We start from the raw sequence: 14037 nt of genomic DNA, 5'->3' as shown, positions 1-14037 counted from the left end.
CAGGCAAGTTCTTATGAGTTGAGTGTTAGACACTATGTTTTGCTCAGAATGGTGGCATCTCTCTTATACTGAGGCATTGCCTTTATATATGTATGTAATTTACCTATACTTTAATTCTCCATTCAAGGAAAATGCGTCCTTATCCAGAATGTCATCCTTCATCCAAAGAGAGTCCCAAGAAACCACTGGCCTCAGGCATGCTAATGTGTGTCTGAACCTACTTCAATGTCAGTTTGGTTTCCATCTATGAGAAATACAATAATTTCTTTTGCTTTTCTATTACAGCATATATATGTATCTTTTCTCCACGAGTGTCCCTTTTTTAACTATTCTGATTCCTTTTAATTATCTTCAATTTTTAAGTTTCTTTTCCCCAGAATTTTCTTTTTTTTTTCATTTTCTTCCTCTTGCCTTTTACCTTCTTACTTCTTACCTTATTACCTGTAGAACAATGGTCATTTTGGGAATAATATGAATCCTATACTCAGAAAAATTACCAAAAACAAATTTTGTCATAGACTGTAGATTATGATTTGGTGTGGTATCCCTTGCTGAAGAGTGAGGTCAGGGGTGGAGAGAGAGAGAGAGAGAGAGAGAGAGAGAGAGAGAGAGAGAGAGGGAGGGAGGGAGGGAGGGAGGGAGAGAGGGAGGGAGAGAGAGAGAGAGAGAGAGAGAGGGAGCCACATTTTGACAAGCTGATTATTTGATTTTACATTATGTTTAGGGATGTATTTAGAGAGCAAAATGAAGACTGCATCTCCCAACAATCCACGGGCAGAAGAAGGCAAAGCAGAAAGAAGGAAGAATACCTTATCTATAGCATTCTTTCTCCCATTAGTAAAATCTGACCCACAGGGCATTAATTCCCCCACACTCTACTTTCTAGTCTTTCACTCATAGATGTTAAATGAGCTTCAGAGTATCTTGTGACCCAATAGCTCCAAAAGAAGCCTTGGAGTAAGAGCACAGAGTCTCCTGTTGTAGGTAGGAGGAAAAACATTAATTGTGTTGTGTCCACAGGCAACATGAAAAAATATCTTTTCAGGTGAAATTCCCAAGAACAGGATGTGAGATAGGGGTTCTGTTACACATTGATTGAGGGAGTGCTCTTCAGTATAAACCGTTAAGTTATGGAGTAGAGCAGGCTATGGAAGGAGAAAGAGATGAGAAGTGATGGAATCTCAGCCTTGGTCTGACCCACAAGGAGAAGGTTCAACACATAAGCACTACACAGTTGCCCTTCTCCCCTTGAGGCAAGAGAGTTTGACTTCTGAATCCACATATCAGTCCATCCTTGGCAGTAGGTTGTCCTGGGAGGGGTAGAAGGGATAAGTTTCCAGCTGAGGTGGTTCCCTTCAGCTGAGAGTAACAATCAAGGAGAAGCCTTTAGGAGTCAATACTTAGCAGTTGGGAAACAGGTAAAATGAACCACAGGTAAAGTGCACCTAAGAGTAGCTGCTCCAAGGGGCTGTCCAGCTGCCCTCCCCACCCCACAGCACATACTGTTGCTAAATATCTCTGCTTCTTTAGGAGGGCTGCTGTAGCCCAGAAAACAGGTATGTAAATACGCATTAGGTGAGGCCTAAACTCAATCTAGGTCAGATCATTATTCTATAAGATTTCTTAATGCTGTTCATATCATTACAAGGCATGTGTAACCTTATGAAATAACACGTTTACTGAAAATATATAATAATGAATGCTAATGTATCATGAGAAAAATTAACTAGTTGATATAAAGAAAATGAAATCCATGGAAATAGTATGCAGAGTGATATTAATATTTCCCAAATAGGCTCTCTGATAGTGGAGACAAGGTAAATATGTTGACTGACTTAATGTAGTACATTGAAAGTAGTTTTTTTTTTGAAAGGAAAACTCTCTAACCCTGCCATATAGAAAATGTTTTTCTCAATGATTCTCTACTCTCCGCTTTGTATCTTCATCTCCTTTCCAATACCTTTAATTTACTCTCAACTACTCCAAATGCTCAATACTCTCATGCCCATAATATCTCATATGTAATCCAAAAAGCACCTCATCTTCTAATCATTTGAACTCCTCTTTCTAATAACTTCCCTATCTGTCTTTTTGTCTGGACCCAAACTTGACTATAGCTTCCTTACTAATGGCTCCAATTAGTTAAAATTTTACCCTATCTGTATCTTGATAGCTACCTTCTTTTTTAAGGTGAAGTTATGTGGAAAGTTTGTGCAGAGAACAATCCAACAGCACCAACACCACACTGCTTACTTCTTGGACCTATACTTGAATATGGTTATTTTTCTAATATTAATATTAATAATATTATTAATAATACTTAATATTAATAATATTAATATTATTTCAGAGATTTAATCTTCTAAGAAAAGTACATTCACATCCTACTATCATGTTCCTGCACTAAGAAATAAATAAAGCATTTTGAGAATCACTATGACTTACATTTAGTACTGGTTTCCAAATACCAGTATAAGAATTTCTATATGCAAATCAGGTAGAACCTTTAAAAGTAAACTTTCTTCTACCTTCGTGACAAGAGGTAGCTTTATAACTTGGAGAAAGTTTGAAGAAAGGTATCTGCCAAAGTTTGGCACCTACCCTCCCACAAAAATTGGGAGATAGGGGCACTGTCTTCCTTGAAGAGTGCATTTCAAAGGGATGCCTCCCAGGTCCTTGAAAAAGACATTCCTGGTTGTAAAACTGAAAAGAAGCTTTTAAAAAAGGTTTGTATCTCAAAAGGAGAGGTGAAAGGATTTATAAGTTTTCTAAAGTATATGCTCTAAGAAAAGGGAGTTCAGAGGCCTAAAGGCAGAAAGAAATGTCTCATATGTAGTCAGTATGAGGAACATTAAGGCTACCTTGGTTGGAATTCTCACTTTCTTCCTATTTCTACTCAAATGTCACTACACCTATTTTGCTTTTCCTGGCCACTCTCTATTAAATACAACCTTCTCCTGCTTGTAGTACTTCGTGTCCCTGCTTTATTGCCCTGCTTTATTTTTTTTTCCCGGAAATTATCACTGTCTGAAAGATTATATATTTACTCTGGGTCAGCTATCTATTACCTCAGAACGCAGTATAACCAATAGAAAACTTCAGTAGCATACAATAAAGGGGTTATAGAGAGCCATTATTTATTAGGTCCCCCATTAATACCTGGTGATGAAGTGATAAATAAAATAAATATTGTCTGTGCCTTACACGTTTACCTGTGTGTAGCATGTTTTCTGAAGCCTTAATTATCTTACAAACATCTTTCTTTTATTTTCACCCAAAAAAGACAACTTGAATGATAATACAGTTGATGGATAACAGTATTTTCCCTGCCTTATCTTTTGAAATGACCATTTAGATTTTGATACTTTGTGGATAATTAGCCCATATACTTGTGATTCCTTTCCCCATCTGCATTCCAGCCTCGCCTTTATCTCAGGAAAATTTTTTTTTATTTAAGCCTTTGATTTTTTTCCTTCTGTTCCAGTTGATCATTTTGTTTTATTTCCTTTTAAAATTCTTTATAAAAAATGTTTGAACTGCATTGGTTCCCTACATATTTATCATATGCTCTCTTTTTGCTTTCATTTTTATTCTACATTTCTTCTGCACTTCCAAGAATCTTCCTTACCACCACTAATTTAATTTTCCATAGTAGTAATTCTCCTTATTACTGTATCCAATTTTTAAAAATCTGTTAGTCCATTATTGAAGTTATTTTTTTTCCTTTGAACTACAGGTTAAAATTATGGACTGTTTTCTTTTCAATACAAACTGTCACCCACCCCATACTCAATGCATTATATAATAACTTCCAAATTAACCTTTGCACTAGCAGAATCTAGTTTCTTTCTTTTTCTTACATTGTTTTTATAAAATAATATAAGTTGCATAAAAAATTCAAGCAGACATTCATAGGTGGTGCTAGTAGTAGTGGTATTATTATTTTTTATTAGTTCATAAGGTTTTAGAAGAGGAAACTTTTGTGATTCAGCTTTACATCATCATTTTCAAGAAGAATTCTTCAAACTCTAATTTATCCTTTGATTACTAAACTTTTATAACATTAATTTTTATCACTGTCCCAGTAACTGAATTAATCCAAATCCCCCTGTAAATAAATCTGCAGTATGCCACACACAAGTTTCCAAACTTGTTGCCTTCTATTACTCTGCACATAACCTCTGCTCTAACCATAGAGCCATTAACTATTACCTAATATCACCCTACAAGTTTACTCTCTGCTAGTTTCTACAGATTACTACTTGGACCTGAAATGTACCACTCTTCTCTACCTCCCATCAACTTTTTTTTTTTAAAGAATTTCACTTTTATTTATTTATTTATTTATTTATTTATTTATTTATTTATTTATTTATTTATTTATTTCTGGCTGTGTTGGGTCTTCGTTTCTGTGCGAGGGCTTTCTCTAGTTGTGGCAAGCGGGGGCCACTCTTCATCACGCTGCGTGGGCCTCTCACTATCGCGGCCTCTCTTGTTGCGGAGCACAGGCTCCAGATGCGCAGGCTCAGCAGTTGTGGCTCACGGGCCTAGTTGCTCCGCGGCATGTGGGATCTTCCCAGACCAGGGCTCGAACCCGTGTCCCCTGCATTGGCAGGCGGATTCTCAACAACTGTGCCACCAGGGAAGCCCCCGTCAACTTTTAAAATCCTCAAACATTTATCTCAAATGTCATCCTTCAAAAAACTTTTTCTGATTCTTCCACCCAGGTATCTTTGTGTTTCTCTTGTGAGACTTCTTGTCATGTTTCTTATATTGTGGTTGTCTGTGGAACAGACTTAACTTCCTATGATGCTAAGATCTTATGGAGAAGGATATATTTTGCCTACTTTGAGACCCTTCCCATCTTCCAAAAAATTTTATAGAATCTTCAATGCAATGTTTTTTTCTATAAATATTTGTGAAATGTAAAGGAAAAAAAATGTTTGGCCTTCAAATATTTCAGTGACTTCCCAAGACCAAATAAATAAAGATAAATCTTATAATATTAAATGTTCTCCCCTCCTCTTGATAGTAGTCAGGGCTCAACCATCATTTACTTATTTTTAAAGTTTTTCCCAATACTTATACACCAGCCAAATCATGAAACTTGCTGTTTCTAGAACACCTTAACGTTCCCATCTCCATGTATTTATTCATGTGCTCTTGTCCTAGAGCATCTTTACAGTTGAAAAATGATCCCATTATTTAGTGACGAGATAAAATCCCCTTTTCTTCATTTATAGCTTTATTATTTACCTCATTCTTGAGTAATTCTTCCTTTTCAACTACTTATGGTTTTTCCATTCACAATATACATCACATTCTGATTTGTATTACTATCAATTCAGAGTCTATTGTTTAATTTCCACTCTATTAAAAGCATTACAAGTGATAAGACTGAGTTTATTCACTTATATAGCCCTCCCAGGACACAGTTCATTGTTTTGCATATATGAAAGGCACTAAATAGATATTTTAAAAATTATTTTGAATGTGGAATAAATATATGAATAAATAGTGAAGTAATGTTATTCTAATAACAACATTCAGAATGTTACAAATAATTGTAGTATATTATTTAAATTAATTACTTAGAATTTTAAATAGTCAGATAGATATAATATGAATTGCACAAAAGGTCATATTTCTAATAGGCGCATATACTGTTTTTTTGTTCTTTTAGGGAGAGAAGCTTTTAAATAATCTGTTGCACATAGTGTTGCTTTATAACTGCAAAGTTCTACAACAATATATATGGAAAGCTCTAATTCTTATACGAGCTGTTCCCAATGCATTTTTCTATTTTCAGTGCAAGTTTCTAATACTACCAGTTTCCTATGGCATTGACTTGGAATAGTAGTTAAGGACACACCATTTATTAATCATCCACAGGATGAATCTTGGTAGGTTAAAACACTATTTCTATTAGTAGCATACCCTATTTTTAACTTGTTTATCTTTTTGTATCCAAGCATTTGGGAGACAAAAACCTTTACTTTGTCATAAGAGAACAAAAGTTCTAATCATAGCAAATAAATGTAGTCTTCAAAAGGATAAGTGTCTCTTTATTCCAGTCATCATAAACAACCATAAAACCCTATGGGTTGTGGAGAGTATATATACATATATATAGTTGCATATGGCCATGGCTAAGACATAATAAAGTTATAATTCCCAATGATTTAATTTGTATATTTTGATGCTGCTGATTAACTATACAAACTGCTATTGGAAGTACACTGGTGTTGTACAGTTTATATTTTTGTCATTGTTATTGATCCCCAAAGTAAAGCCTTCCTGTATAATGGTCCTATTCATCTTTGCATTTTCAGAACATGAGTAATATGTGGTTTACAGTGTTGGAGACACTTCTATGGAGAGTTTCATAATATATGTGAAAGTCTTCACATACACTGTAGGTCATCCAGAGGAATTTTATCAACAAACCTACATCATAAAGACACCAACAAATGTTAAGTCAAAGGAAGAAAGAATTCAGAGCAGATCCACTTTATTTTTGCAGCAAATCTTCCTACTTTTGAGTACACTTATTCCCACAAACAGCGAAACCTCAAGACCACTAGAAAAGGGGTAACTGACTTCAGAAAATAATAGTATACTGCACTGAATTATTCTCCAAGTGCATATTTTAGAGATTACTTTTTAGAATTTATAAGAGGATTTTTATAAAGAGAAAATTCAGGTTTGATAAATTTGCCAAACTCAACAAGCTTGCATTGCAATATGTTTAATGTTGTACAGAAAGGAAAACACCTGAAAAGTCAAATGATAGGGAAACTTTTGTTATGAATAAAATAAAGAGTGAATAATTAGTGAGAAGAAAAGAGTAAATTGGAGAGAAGGCCATGACCACTGCAAACACGACAATCTGCCCCTGAGTCACACAGGGCACAGGACTTTGAGCTACTCGTGCCCTTCTAAAACGAACACACAAATAAACAAAAAACTGGGGCTTAAAAAATGAATTATGTTCTTCAGAATACAAAAAAGTAGTCTAACAACCAAAATCATGTAAAGTATAAAAGGTCTACAAAAAGTAACATGATGCAAAAAGATTTAGTTGTTTAAATTTTTAAGCATGTCAGTATATTTGAAAACCAATTTTAATTCCATTGTTCCTACTTTGAAACAATTTCTGAATAGGCAAAATGATGGCCAAAAGTTAACCAACTGTGAATTTAATGTAACTTGTAGTCAAATAATTTCAGAAGCAAAGTTATAAAAATAATTTTAATATTTTCTGGCCAAAATATCCTAATATCTAATATAGATTTATGTGATATGCTTAATATGGAGGGATGTTTCCAATTGTTAGTACCTTTGGGCTATGAAGTCTTAGAAAGAACTTGATGTTAGTTTTTTTAAATGTAAGAATATATTCGAACTTGAGTGTTCTTTCTACAAAATGTGAAAATCTTCTTATCATATGTTATCACCCACCAGAAATCATCTACCATACAAGAGCCACAAACCAACCAGGTAGACAGAATGACTCTGCTAGCTGACATCAGCAATCTGTCACTGACCACTGCAGGCTGGCACATAGTGTTACAGCGCAAGGGGCTCACTGTCCTGATGCGCATAGAAGCCAATACTACGGCACAGGATTTTGAGACAAGAAAGAGCTTTATTGCAAGGTGTCAACTGGAAAGAAGACAGGAGGCAGGGCTCAAATTCATCTCCCCCATCTAGGATCTGTTCAAACTTTTATGAGTTAGGGAGAATAGGTTGGTATGCTGAAGTGCTGGTGCTGCAGGTTTCCTTTCAAGGGCTTTGGAACTCAGTCATTTACAGGAAGGTAGTAAAGGGGCCTCTTGTACAGTGGACCCTTTGCTTCTTAAAGAGATCTGACATTCAAGTTCTGGTCATATTCAGGCCCTTTGGGCTCCATGGGAGGGGTAAAACTTTGGTTGCAGCTGTTGAGTCAAAATTTTCTCCTCTGCATGTGCCCTCGCTGCATGATTTATGTATTTGCTCTGTTTTCTCTGACAAACAATTGAGCATTCTGGTTAGAAACAGGATAGGGCCAGTTTGAGCTGGTTTTGCAGTTGCAGTGGGTTCACAAATACAGGAGCTTTGGGGGCAGGAGTGGAGGATGTGAATGGCTCTAACAGCCTAGTCACCAAGTCTGATCTAACTAGTACTGCTGTCCAATGTCAAACTTGCCAGCAACAGAGACTAATGGTAAACCCTGAATTCAGTTTCTCAGATAAAGATGCCATTTGCTGAAGAGTTAATTATATTGCAACCTTTCCACACTGGAGGGAGGACTGATTCATTTTGACTGAAATAAACACATATTTCTAGATATGGATTTGACTTTCCTTCTCACAGTTCTTCTGACAGTACTACAACTTGGAGACTTACAGATTATTTGATTTACTGACAAGGGCTCATGTGTAACATAAATATAGACCAAGGAAACTATTTTTTAAAAGGAAATATGGTATTGCATACATGATTATGGGATTTACTTATTCCACATGCCATATCTCTGAAAATCTGCCATTCTGATAGAGCAATGTAAGCCTTTTGAAGACATTGTTGTGGTGCCAGCTTGGAGATGATTCCTTGAGAGGATTAGCTGCTATGCTCACTGGCAACTGTATAGTGCTCTGTCCCCAGTACGTGGAACACAAGGTCTGGTAACTCTTCGTGATGCATTAGGGGGGTTTTGCTTCCTGTCTTTGCATTCTGGGCTGAGAAAATTTAAAATTCCTCTTTCCCAGAGGGTGATCGCTTCCATCAGTGGACAGAGCAAGAATTAAACTTTATGCTATGGCTACCACTCAATTATCTGGACTCTTTGTGCCAAGGGACCAGCAGGCAAGGAAAGAAGACATTACCCTGGCAGATTATTGACTCCGACCATCAGAAGGAGTACAGCAGCTGCTAAACAGCGGGCAGGCAGGAAGACACTTGGCATCAGGGCAGTGGTGTGCTGGTGTGGCTCTCAAACCTACTCATCAAAGCTTATAATTCGTGTCCCTTCCCAGCTTTTCATTATGCAATATTGGTAGCTTTAAACTAGCCACGGTTGGAGAATTTTACTACAGAAATCAGCAAGTGCTTTAAAGCAGGGATTTGATTTTCTTTCTTTCCAGAGTGCTAGTTAAAGTTTGCCTTTGTCAGCACATAATTTCATCCAGGTGAGCTTCTAGGCCATCACTTTGTACTTCCTTGACTAATATTAATTTTAAACCACTTTGTTCAACAGTCACAGCATGCTAAGGGGTTGGTGATGAGAAGCTCAGAGACCACAGAGATGAGAGTCTGGGTCACTCTACTAGGTGAGCCACTTAGATCAGCAGAGGTGAGAGCTTACAATCAGGGGGATTTAGATTTGATAATAGAGGACGGGGATAATGAGGATTTGGAAACCAGCTATGGTAGTGAGGACTTCAGTTTTCCCCACTAAATTTATTTTTTTAAGTTTCTCCATTAAAAAAGACTAACCAAAATGTCTGGAGATGCCTTCCCAGATGTACTGAACTTATGACACAAGTGAATGCAAGTGGTTCAAAGTGTAGGCTGCAGTGAATCTTGTCATGTTTTACTTAGATTCCCCTTCAGGACTGAGGCACTCATGCCCCAGATGCTGGGATTATTGGCTACTGAGGGCACAAAACTGACTCCCTCCATGGAAATTACCCTTGGTCCAAGATACACCTTCTTTCCAGGAGCATTCCACATTTGGAGACTATCTTCTGACTCTAATAAACTTTTACTGAATTTTACAACTAAACCATCATCTCTTTGCCTTAAACAAACTTTTTTTTTTTCCCTAGAGGCTTGGCAGTGTCTACAAGGACAAAGTATGTGACCATCTAGATGAGACTGCAAAGCTAATGAATATGTGTGTGTGTGTGTGTGTGTATCCAAACTGCTTTTTAATAAATGGTTAGATTTATTTTAAAAAATCAATCTTATATTTTACTTTTAATATGATACCTGGTAGTGATATTGTAGGAGAGATAGTATCTCTTTTCCATGTACCTTTAATTACTGAAGCTTACCAATAGCTACAGAAACTAACATAATCAGTGCAAACACAATATTAGCTTGGTCATTTTGCCACACTTGATTTCTTCTTTGAAAGTATTAACTGAAATCTGAAACTCAGCAGCAAACAAGTTATAAACTGAGATAAATCACTACCTTCACATCTGTTGTCATCCACATCTATAAAGAATTGAAGATGCCTAGGTCACCAGGGAATCCTCCTTTGAAAGCAGGAAACAGATTAGTTGGCAGCATTAGTTCTTGCATTGTAATTGTTATGAAGATATTGTAATTGAGATGTTAATATGACTGACCATATGTAGGAAGTTTAGTGATGGGATAAACTGTCCGTATTCCTTTTATTCCTTTTATAAACTGTCCGTATTCCTAGATAACTCAGAACCAATGTCAATATACCCTCCCTGCTGGATTCTCTACCTCAGTTCTAGATCTCCTGCCAAAATTTACTCTAAAAGGCACTATCCCATATCTATCATCATAATAATTATATAAAAGCATTGTACCATCTAATTCCATAAAATACATTATGAAATGAAGCTTATTTGCATATAATATGTTCATTTGTATTGCCAAACAGTCTGCTCATATCTTCATCCTAAAACATTTTTCAGTTCCACTGTTATATGGTTTACTCAAAATATTTATTAATATTTGGAGAATGATGATAGTGAAACTGCATTTTTTTAACCAAGCAGCAAACTTGTAACAAAGATGAAAAGGAAAGTCCTTGGCTCCTTAAAACTACTACTCACTTGTTGTCACAGAGAAAAATTTCATAATTCCTAGCATTAACACTGTTTATATTAGTTTTGACTCAAACTTTTCCAAATAGCATAAATTATCTTATTATATGGCCATACTGTGTTGGTTGTAGAGGACCACAGGGGTGAAGAGACATTACCAGTTTCCTTGAATAGTTTATAGTTAGCAAAAAGTTGTATGTAAACTAACAAACAGGATAAAACAATGTCAATGCATATCATATGAGTGTTTATTTTGTCCTATATTTCTTAGGTATACTTCATGTCATATCATTTTAATAAGGGAAATAGCAATTTTTGTATTTGGAGCAAATAGGGTTTATAGAAGTTAAGTAAATTTCCCCATTGCAAAATGAAATTTTGAATCAGATTCTACTAATATACAACCATCTTTGAAATCTTTTTCATCTTACTTATGACTGAACAAGAAATTATATATTGTTGTAACATAATACACTATATAAGAAACATTTGAACTGAACATTTGTATTCAGTTTTTAGCACTCTCCATATATGTACAACTTATTTTAAAGAATCAGAATCAAGTTTCATTAAGGATAGGAGTCTCTATTTAAAATTTAAATGGGTGGGATCCCTGCACCAGCAGTGTCAGAAAAATTTGGGGGCTTGTTAGGAATGCAGAATCTCAGGCTCCACTCTGGACCTCCTGAATCAGAACCTGCCTTTTAACAAGATCCCCAACAATGTCCCTTGCTTCACTCTATGATGATTCCTGACTTGTGGCACTGGTAATCTTGGGAAAACATCATCCAGTTTCTTGGATCCAGATCCTGGGGCCTCCCTTTCCCCAGCATCACCCCCACCCAGCCTGGACTCAATGACCCAATGGTTTCCTAGCACATGCCATTCAGCAAGACATGGTGGTGAACTCTGACTCTACATCTTCATGACTGAGGGACTCTTTTGAAAAACACAAAGGGATAATGCTGAATGAATAACAGACTGGTGGATGGATGTGCCTTCCTAACACTTTTAATTAGCAGCACTGCCTATTAGGATGAACAGATTACTGCATTTCTGCCATACCCTACCCCCAAGCCCGTTACATGGAATAGAAATCTTATTTTCCACAAGCCGTGTGGCTGACAAGCTCTTGGTGCTCTGGCCTGGTGCCAGGTCTGAGACTCTGAGGTGTTAGACCTGAGTTCAGGACACTGGACCACCAGAGACCTCCTGGCCCCAGGTAATAGCAATCAGCAAGAGCTCTCCCAGAGATCTCCGTCTCAATGCTAAGACCCAGCTCTACCCAACAGCCAGCAAGGTTCAGTGCTGGACGCCCCATGCCAAACAACTAGCAAGACAGGAACACAACCACACCCATTAGCAGAGAGGCTGCCTAAAATCATACTAAGTTCAAAGACAGCCCAAAACACACCACCAGACACAGCCCTGCCCACCAGAAAGACAAGATCCAGCCCCACCCACCAGAACACAGGCACCAGTCCCCTCCAAGAGGAAGCATACACAAGCCACTGACCCAACCTTACCCACTGGGGGCAAACACCAAAAACAAAAGGAACTACAAACCTGCAGCCTGTGAAAAGGAGACCCAAACACGGTAAGTTAAGCAAAATGAGAAGACAGAGAAATATGCAGCAGATGAAGGAGCAAGGTAAAAACCCACCAGACCAAACAAATGAAGAGGAAATAGGCAGTCTACCTGAAAAAGAATTCAGACTAATGATAGTAAAGATGATTCAAAAATCTTGGAAATAGAATGGAGAAAATACAAGAAACGTTTAACAAGGACCTACAAGAACTAAACAACAAACAAACAATGATAAAGAACGCAATAAATGAAATTTAAAATTCTCTAGAAGGAAACACTAGCAGAATAACTAATGCAGAAGAACGGAGAAGTGACCTGAAAGATAAAACAGTGGAAATAACTACCACAGAGCAGAACAAAGAAAAAAGAATGAAAAGAATTGAGGACAGTCTCAGAGATCCCTGGGACAACATTAAAAGCACCAACATTCGAATTATAAGGTTTGCAGAAGAAGAAGACAAAGAGAAAGTGTCTGAGAAAATATTTGAAGAGATTATAGTTGAAAACCTCCCTAACATGGGAGAGAAAATAGTCAATCAAATCCAGAAAGCACAGAGAGTCCCATCAGGATAAATCCAAGGAGAAACATGCTAAGACACATATTAATCAAACTATCAAAAATTAAATACAAAGAAAAAATATTAAAAGCAGTAAGGGAAAAGCAACAAATAAAATATTAGGAAATTCCCATAAGGTTAACAGCTGATCTTTCAGCACAAGCTCTGCAAGCCAGAAGGGTGTGGAAAGACATATTTAAAGTGATGAAATGGTAAAACCGACAACCAAGATTACTCTACCCAGCTAGGATCTCATTCACATTTGACAGAGAAATCAAAAGCTTTACAGACAAGCAAAAGCTAACAGAATTCAGCACCATCAAACCAGCTTTACAACAAATGCTAAAGGAACTTCTCTAAGCAGGGAACACAGGAAAAGGAAAACACCTAAAATACCAAACCCAAAATAATTAAGAAAATGGTAATAGGAACATACATATCGATAATTACCTTAAATGTAAATGGATTAGATGCTCCAAACAAAAAACATAGACTGTCTGAATGGATAAAAAAACAAGACCCATATATATGCTGTCTACAAGAGACCCACTTCAGACCTAGGGACACATAAAGACTGAAAGTGAGGGGATGGAAAAAGATATTCCATGCAAATGGAAATCAAAAGAAAGCTGCAGTAGCAATTCTCATATCAGACAAAACGGACTTTAAAATGAAGACTATTACAAGTGACAAAGAAGGACACTACATAATGATCAAGGGATCAATCCAAGAAGAAGATTTAACAATTGTAAATATTTATGTACACAATATAGGAGCACCTCAATATATAAGGAAAATGCTAACAGCCATAAAAGGGGAAATCGACAGTAACACAATCAGAGTAGGGGACTTTAACACCCCACTTTCACCAATGGACAGATCATCCAATATGAAAATAAATAAGGAAACACAAGCTTTAAATGACACATTAAACAAGATGGACTTAATTGACATTTATAGCACATTCCATCCACAAACAACAGAATACACTTTCTTCTTAAGTGCTCATGGAACATTCTTCAGGATAGATCATATCTTGGGTCACAAATCAAGCCTCAGTAAATTTAAGAAAATTGAAATCTATCAAGTATCTTTTCCGACCACA

The sequence above is a fragment of the Eschrichtius robustus genome, chromosome 6 (assembly GCF_028021215.1).
Source record: "Eschrichtius robustus isolate mEscRob2 chromosome 6, mEscRob2.pri, whole genome shotgun sequence".
Lineage (NCBI taxonomy): Eukaryota > Metazoa > Chordata > Mammalia > Artiodactyla > Eschrichtiidae > Eschrichtius > Eschrichtius robustus.
The sequence above is the reverse complement of the archived record's forward strand: the minus strand, read 5'-3'. Positions refer to the sequence as shown.